The sequence below is a fragment of the Abramis brama genome (assembly GCF_963993115.1).
Source record: "Abramis brama genome assembly, chromosome: 12".
NCBI lineage: Eukaryota > Metazoa > Chordata > Actinopteri > Cypriniformes > Leuciscidae > Abramis > Abramis brama.
In genome coordinates this window covers 6,191,758-6,200,826 of record NC_139974.1, presented here as the reverse complement: position 1 = coordinate 6,200,826, position 9,069 = coordinate 6,191,758, and the positions used below count along the sequence as shown (strand labels likewise).

The 9,069-nt window shown below is 39.3% G+C and overlaps 1 protein-coding gene across 1 annotated transcript in view; it reads left to right on the top strand.

The window, feature by feature from the left end:
* The first annotated feature begins 1,791 nt into the window (after nucleotides 1–1,791).
* Nucleotides 1,792–9,069, top strand: part of LOC311093549 (asialoglycoprotein receptor 1-like) — a 64,503-nt gene continuing 57,225 nt past the window's right edge. The window contains exon 1 of the mRNA XM_084131035.1: nucleotides 1,792–1,839. The gene's annotated coding sequence lies outside the window, so the exon portion shown is untranslated. The remainder of the gene's footprint in view (nucleotides 1,840–9,069) is intronic.

The window sequence follows — 9,069 nt, the reverse complement described above, 5'->3', positions numbered from 1 at the left end:
GAAGGGTGTGGAGGGCGCGAAGCTCATTGGTTGCCGCGTTTCAGAACGCTCACTGATAGGCTTAAGCAGTTGCCGCCGAGCAGCCAATGAGCACGCTTATACAGCCTGCCTAGGTCTGCCGGCTGCTGCACTGCGTTGACAATGAATACAAAATTAAGGATAATTTTTTGGCTTCAGATCTCGAAGAAAGAAGACTTTCCCGATGCGTAAGCAACTTACGCAATACGAGAGAACCTCTCGTAAGAGAACACTTGTTTTTGTAATGAATCGTCTGAGTCATAGAGATCCATTTGCAGCTTTTATTTAGAAACAGAGTCAGACAGGCAGGGTATAGATCGGCAGACAGGAAAGGTATGGGCAAGGCAAAGAATACTCAGGTAAGGCAAGGCAAAGCAAGTTTATTTATATAGCACATTTCATACACAATGGCAATTCAAAGTGCTTTACATAGAAGAAATTAAAATAATAAAAAGAAATAAGAATAATTAAAACAGTTTAGAAAAATAAAATAAAATACAGTACAGTACAAACAGTCGGACGAACAACGGCACAGTGCTCATTCAGTAACTGCATAGCTAAACAGATGTGTTTTGAGTCTGGATTTGAAAGTGACTACTGTAGGATCTACAGTATCTGATCTCCTCTGGAAGCTGGTTCCAGTTGCGGCTGGCATAATAGCTAAAAGCGGACTCGCCATGCATAGAGTGAACCCTTGGTATTTCTAGCTGATATGATCCTAATAATCTGAGTGATCTGTTGGGTTTATTCAGTGAGCATATCTGGAATATATTGAGGTCCTAGGCCATTTAATGGTTTATATACCAGTAATAATACTTTAAAATAAATCCTAAAACTAACTGGGAGCCAGTGTAAAGACCTGAGGACTGGTGTGATATGTTCATATTTTCTGGTTCTGCTCAGAATCCTGGCGGCAGCGTTCTGTATGAGCTGCAACTGTCTTATGGTCTTTTTGGGAAGGCCAGTGAGGAGTCCATTACAATAATCCACCCTGCTGGTGATGAAAGCAAGTAAGCAAGTGCAGATGATCAGGGCAGGCAGAGAGGTTTCAAAGCACAGGTAACAGCCCAGGGTCATGAGAGCCAGAGAATGATCAGATAATCAGGAAACAGTCCAAGGTCGAGGTAGCCAGAGAGTGGTCGAAGATATCTGTAAACAGTCCAAGATCTAAACCAGTATAAACGGAATATGTAGATAATTGCTCAGGATGTTAGCCAGGGCAAAACAAGACTTTGCACTGAATGATTGTGAGAGCGTGATTTTATACATGTGGAAATGAAGTGCAGATGTCAGTGTAATCAGTGAAGAGCAGGTGTGTTTGATTAGTCCAGGAGAGCTGCATTATGGGAAATGTAGTTTGCATGGCAACAGTCAATACTCTGGAGACGGATCACTCTGTGAGTGCAGAGGAGGTGATGCAGGAAACTCCTGCGTAATAGTTTTTGTCATACTTATTTTTTCCAACAGGATACAATTGAATTTCTGAAGATATTTTAATGAACAAACTATTTGCAACTATTATTAAAATTTGTATAGTTTTATATAGTTTGTTGCACTACATGCTTTGACCAATACTGGTAACTTTCCAGTAATAATATCACCAACTATGGTAAAAAAGCGAAGACATTTCATGGGTTGTACAGGCTTTTCCCACATTGAACTCTGTGAGACACCAGATAGATTGACCTGTATCTCACTCTCTTAGATGTGAGTTTGACGTTTTGTAACTTCCTGCACGTCTCTATTATTAAGAACACAGATGCACACAAACGCATTAGAACAGTAAAGAGTGAAAGCAGCATCACTGCACCCTCAACACCGGTATGTACGGCATATTATTTTGTGTGCAATTAATGAAATGTTATGCTGTTTTTAAGCCTTTGTTAAATATTTGTTTAAATGTAAAAGGACAGGTGAACGTTTTAAAATTTGAATGTCCTGCCAATTAAAAATTTCATACAAAACTAAAAGAGGAAATGCTGTAAATACGCAGAGATTAAATATTAATGCTATTTCACTAATTATCTTTAATAGCAGATCTTTAACTCTAGATCAGTGCTTAGATGTTAATTTGCATGTATCAAGTTTAAAAAACAAGTGTTTTTTTTCCTAAACGTTTTGCTCACTTCTCATTTTTTTTTAAACTGTTTTATCGATCTGCACTGTACTGATATTTAGATAAAGGTGCTGATTTTGCATGTTTATTCTCAATTTTAAACTGCCCCTATTATGCATTTTTATTACCCTTTATGTAGTGTGTAAATTAGATCTGTGTATGTAAAACATCTGCAATGTGTCAAAGATCAAAGTGCACGATAAATGAAGTTATTGTCTCACAAAAGAGAGAGATCTGATTGCCATCTAAACGAGTCGTCAGTAATTCCATTCTTTCTTCCTGGTCCTTTCTCGGAAAGAAAAAAAAATCAATTAAAACTTGCCAGCAAACAGTTTTTTTTTTTTTTTACCAAATAAGAATGAAGATAACTATCAGCTTTAATGTACTTCTCAAAATAATAAAAGCAGTCAACTGTCAAAAGAAGTATTTAAAATAAGTTTTCACTTTATGTGCACTTAAACTGGCCGCCACATGCACATGTCCGTTAAGTCCACAAGACCATATGGGTGTCCCATTTGTCATTTTAGGATTCAGAAGGGTGCCTTACTTTTCTTAGTGATATTTAATGCCAGTTTATTAGGAAGTGACAAAGTTTACAGTATTTTGTTCTCTTCGACTCACTGAACCCACACAGCAACATAGTGTCGGCCCAGATCCGGGCCACATCTGGTACGCATTGAATCCACACACCAGATCTGGGCCGTCACTATATGGCCCCATTTACACTGCATGGTTCAAGTGACCCAATTCCGATTTTCTCCTCTCATGTGGCACAGATCGGATATGACCGGTGAACATGTAAGCAGGAAAAAAACGCATGGATTCCGATTTTCTCAGATCGGATTCAGGCCTCATTCATATGTGGTAAATCGGATATGAATCGGGGGAGAGTGGGGTAAGATGAGCCAGTTTTTACTTATGTGGATCTCAAGGCAAGGGAAATTGAGACAGTAGTACAATGAAGACATCCACTGTTAATTTGGGATGTTGCCTATAAACTGAAAATTAAAAAATGCACCTATGACAAAGAGCCTTGAAAATATGACCTCAGAAAAAAAAAGTGTTCATGTGACTCAACTTACCCCAGGCTAGGGGTAAGTTGATCCCAGTCAGTGGGTAAATTGAGCCATCTGGGGGTAAATTGACCATCCTATCTTTCACTTTTTTATGCAAGCATAATAATAAAAAAACTTGCCTCTTTAAAATAATAATTTAATAACACACTTACCTTTCTTAACAATGTTAACCCTCTGGGGTCTGAGGTGATTTTTGGGGCCCTTGGGATGTTTTGAAATGCCCTGACATTTGTGCTTTTTTCAGTTGCTTATACACATATTAAAGGAACACTCCACCGTTTTTTGAAATAGGGCTTATTCACCTTCTTTCCTACATTTAGATAGCAAATGCATTTTTGTCTCAGTGCATGCGTTGTTTTAGTTTGACAGGGTCGGCGCTAGCTTAGCTTAGCATAATGAATGGAATCCTTTGTTGCCAGCTAGCATGTCCTGAGTAAAAGTGATATATATATAAAAAAAACCCCCCACCTAATTACTTCTTGTGGCCTGCATATTCACAACGAGTACAAATAGCGATGCAGATTAACACTAGGCGATTTCCTAGGCAGATATTGACTTATATATTAAGGACTATATTAGGGGGAAGCACAGGCGAAGCACTGCTACTTGGGCGTGATATCTCTGCACCCAAGTAGCAGTGCTTCCATTGTGCTTCCCCCTAATATAGTCCCAGGTCAATATCTGCATAGGAAATCGCCTAGTGTTAATCTGTATCGCTATTTGTACTCATTGTGAATACGCAGGCCACAAGAAGTAATTAGGTGGGGTTTTTTTTATTTTTTATATATCACTTTTTTCTCAGGACATGCTAGCTGGCAACAAAGGATTCCATTCATTATGCTAAGCTAAGCTAGCGCCGACCCTGTTAAACTAAAACAATGCATGCACTGAGACAAAAATGCATTTGCCCACCTATCTAAATGTAGGAAATAAGGTGAATAAGCCCTATTTCAAAAAACGGTGGAGTGTTCCTTTAATGGCAAAGGTGTAAATGCACTATTTAGCACAAAACAGGGCTACCATATTATGTGAGCAACATGTATGTACATGTTTGTATTTTTGAGAGAATAATGTTTATGCGTGGTTATAAAAAAATTAAAAAAAATTCTCCCCAAATGTGTTACTAATATAAAGCACAATACAAATAATTTAAAGAGGAGGCTTATATTGACCTTTTAAGATTTAGCTTACATCTACCTTGTAAATATATGTTTTGCTATTTTATTAAAAAGATTACAATTACAACAACAATTACAATTTCAACAATATTTCAAGTGTACTCTTTCTTTGTAAAAAATAAATTATAGGCCTACATTTTACTATATGTATTCATTTATTTGAATATAGCCTACATTGGAACAAATACTATACATGATATATGTACTGATATGTGTATAGTATTTATAGTGTATAAATACTATACACTATACATACATAACATATGAGCAGAAATTGCTAAACAAAAGCTTATTTGATGTGGCAGTAGTCTATTTTAAAAAACTTTATAATTTATCCAAAACTAGTCAACAAAATATTGTCTTTGATATTTCGGCCGACTGTATTGTTTTTATGAAATATTAGGGCATATAAATGTTAATTGCAGTTTAATATGTTGCTTATACAAAGACATTTTTTTTCAACACATTTCAGTCGATTTTCTCCATTTCAAAAAGGTTGAACCACTGGTTCAATTTACCCCACATCATCTGGCTCACTTTGCCCCATAGTAACCATTTTGGTAAAAACGGCCTAGCTTAGCAATTCAGGATAACCTTTAGCTTAATGATTCACATGGTTTTAAATGTTGACAAATCACCAACATGTACCATACACAACTTTAGACCTAGATCAATTTGCTTTGACAAAATGGATAATATACCTGAAATGCAGAAAATTTACTTTAACAAGCAAAAAAGGTGTTTTTGTGGAAAAGACAACTTCCCTCTTGTCCCATGTGCTTATCCTCTTCACAGCAATATATAAATGATGGAGTCCTTCAAAATGTATGGTCCCATGACACCAAATGTGCATAGTTGCCTAGAAACAGGGGGTGGGTCAACTTACCCACTGGCTCATTTTACCCCACTCTCCCCCTACGTGAATTTGCGTCTGCCATGTAAGCAGACAAATCGGATATTCCCCAGTAAATGCGAATCGTACGTCATTAAAAAAGTGACGTCAACTCAGGTGGACACCAATTGAGAACACATGACTTATTATAGGCCTTATTATAGGTCGAAGGCTCAACACATGAAGTAATTTTGTCTACACCTTACGAGAGCAATGTTTTGCTGACCTTTGAAAATAGTGCGAAAGCAAAACACTGGATAATTAGAGATGCACGGATGAGCTCCAATGTCACCCGAATCCGCAGCCAAAAACAAATCATCCACCCGCACCAATAATTTTCTTTGATTTAAGTATCCGCACCCGATGGTCAAAGTTATTATTCTTATGTGTTGTTACGCGTGAGGATAAATGGATGATCATCACCTTCAACAGCGGACTTGATGCGACGGTTGATGCGCGCATGGCTACAATGATGAATGAGCGCTGCTTTTAAATGAACATTTCTTTAAAACAAAATTTATTTGACAGAATTTAATTTTCGTAATGGCATAAACAGGCTTTACTCCCTTGAAACTTTTATGCTCATATTTTAGAGAATGTAATATTTTCGTTAATAATGATTTATCATATCCACCCGCGACCCACCCGAAATTAATCAAAATGTTATTTTTATTAGCCTATTGACCCGCCCGATCCGGATCACTATAATCGGTTTGTCACCGGGCTTCTGCATCCATTGCATATCGAGCTGTTTTACTTCATTTTCCGGGTCAGAACGTCTACATTTGGTTGTTTTGGCAGTGTATAGTGTAAATGCAAATATCGGATACGGGTCACTTTTAAAAGATGATGTAAGCGGGGTCGTCAAAAAAATCGGATATAGTCAGCAAATCGGAATTGGGCATCAAGACCTGCAGTATAAATGCAGCCTATGTTGCTGTCTGGGAATGGAAATGATGCTTGATTTCGCAAATGTTTTATGCGATATTCCAATTTTTCATACAAGTTAAATTCGCAACTTTGGATGGAAACATAGCTAGTGAGTTGTTGACTCGAGAACAGATGCAATCAGATTGATCCAAAAAATCTAGGTTATACTTTTAAATCTTGCTGGAATTCAGTCATCACATTTGATCTCTAAACACTGCTAATCAAGTTTAATTTGTTCTTTTTCCTCTATTTTCTTATACTTCTGTCTGTACAAATGACATTAAATGACCGTTGTAATATTTCTGTGGCTTCCTTGTTTCCAGCAAACACTCAACATACACACATTTTATCAGGTTATAGAAATGGATTCAATTTACGAAAATGTTGATTACATGCCTTCAGCAACAGCTTCAGATGGCAACTGCTCTCTGTACAGAGGTAAGATATTATAAAAATATATAATATAACATTGCATTACAATGGAAATGGTAAATGGCAAAATTTGTGAAATCAACTTCAAATTTGGAACATAACTTGGTTAGACAAAAAGATGATTTTCTATGCAATTTTAGAGTCCAGATTATCTTGTAAAATATATAATTTGTATAAAATAAAATTAAAAATGTTTAGTTCAGTACATTTGCTTTACAATAAACTTAAACTTCTATAACTTTTGAACACTTTCATTTTTGAAGGGGTCTTTAAAACCTTAGGTTTGTATATTTCAAATAATTTATGAATAACAGCCATTTAAGTTTAGATCAAAGTTCAAAAAGTGGGGTGACAGTTAACAGGTTAAAGATCGTGTCAAATGTATGTCTATGGCTTATTTATTATTTATGACTTATTTTTGTATAATGCATCTTAACACAAAACAACAAATGAAAAAAAGTTAGCATTTTACAAAACTTAATTTTAATCAGAATTCTAAACATGCATAGAGGTTTAAGTAACACCAACGCCATTGGAAGCCGGTGTTACGTGTCTGATTTTTCCTCTTTCTTTCTTTCTTTCTTTCTTACTTACTTTCTTTGTTTCTGTCGTTGAGCATTATCGAGAATCTTCATTTTGTTTACATTAGTTTACCCACAAATGCAGTGAGCTCATCTAAGAAATGTAGTTTCACAGGCCCACAGGCCCATGAGGAAAGTTCTGGGATTCAGAATTTATTTGTCAGAGTTTTAAATAGTTTATCACTTTAATTACTATTATCACTTTAACAATATTTATCACCCCATGCATCTCCCTTCAAGACCGAGAGAGGGAGAGAGAGGTCACTTCTCCTAAGTGGACTAAAGTTCTTCCGATTGTTCTGGGTTTCTATCTTGTTTTTGCTCTCGGAGGTCTCTGCGCTCTCTGGATGCTTTGTGAGTATAACTACTGATACTAGATCTTTGCTCTGTTCAGGGTGCATTTACTGTATCTATATTGTGGAGCAGAAACGTCTCGGTTACGTATGGTAACCCTCGTTCCCTGAGTGAGGGAACGGAGACGTCACATCGGTAGGAGTTACCAACGAATTGGGATCACACTAGGGAGACCAATTGCCTTCGAGTGAAACTAAAACGAGCCAATGAACATTGGCATGCAAGATTTGCATTCCGCGCCCTGCCTGCCAGTGCAGGTATAAAGGTGGAAGCGAGAGCATACACAAATCGCTTTATGCTGAGGAGCCGAATGGTGTCCGGTCCTCCGCGAAGGAACAGCAACCATGGCAACGGGACGTGACGTCTCCATTCCCTCACTCAGGGAACGAGGGTTACCATACGTAACCGAGACATTCCCTTTTCGTTCGCTCACTCCTACGTCATGTCGGTAGGAGTTACCAACGAATTGCGATCCCTAACAAAACGCCATGGTGCTGCCCCCTTCTAGCACCCTGCCTAAGCTTCAGCCAGCAGTTTCTTGAAACTTATCCTTTTCTGTGCGGAAGCTTAGCTGGGAAGAGGGCACACTGCTGTTCCACAAGACCCGCTCAGTGGACATTGGATAACACTGGGAAAGCGTGCCCATGATTGTAAGAGGGAACGCTGCAGAGCCCAAACCTGCCTGAAGGGAGGCACTAGGAAAACAAATGTGCACTAGTCCGAGGGTAGTGAACACATGGCAGGGGGGTAGTCCCAGCCCAGAGGGTGGGAGCGTACTCAGCAGAGATGACAGAGTGGACTCTGTTGAGGGGAAGACACTGGCTAACCCGGGGGGTAACTGTATCGTGGAGAAAACACATATGGGGTTGCCGTAGGGACCGCTACATAAGAACCCCAGCCTGAACTCAGCTCATAGTGAGAGGTAACAAGCCTGGCGACCGGCGATCCGCCTCGCCTGACGCTGGGGGGTGACGGAGGAACTCACGAGGTTAGCCGTTTGTTGGGTAACCAACGGAGCAGAACAACGCATGTATCTGGCCCCTGGGGCGAGAATGGCATAGCAAGCCGACACTAACCTAATTCCTCGCGCTACTGGCCGAAGTGAGTACACGGGGGGAAACAGGTTCTACACGAAGGCTATAAAACCTAGTGAACATGTTAGGTGTTGCCCAGCCCGCAGCTCTACAGATGTCTGTCAGCGAGTTGCCTTGAGCCAAAGCCCAGGAGGAGGTAACACTCCTAGTAGATTGTGCCCTCAACCTAGGTGGACAAGGCACGTCCTGGGACTAATATGCCCGGACGATAGCATCCACTAGCCAGTGGGCTAACCTCTGCTTGGATACCGCCTTCCCTTTCTGCTGGCCTCTGTAACAGACAAAGAGCTGGTCTGAGGTCCTAAAGCTTTGAGTTCTGTCCATGTAGCAGCGCAGAGCACGAACAGGACAGAGGAAAGTCAGGGCTGGGTCTGCCTCCTCCGGGGGCAGCGCTTGCA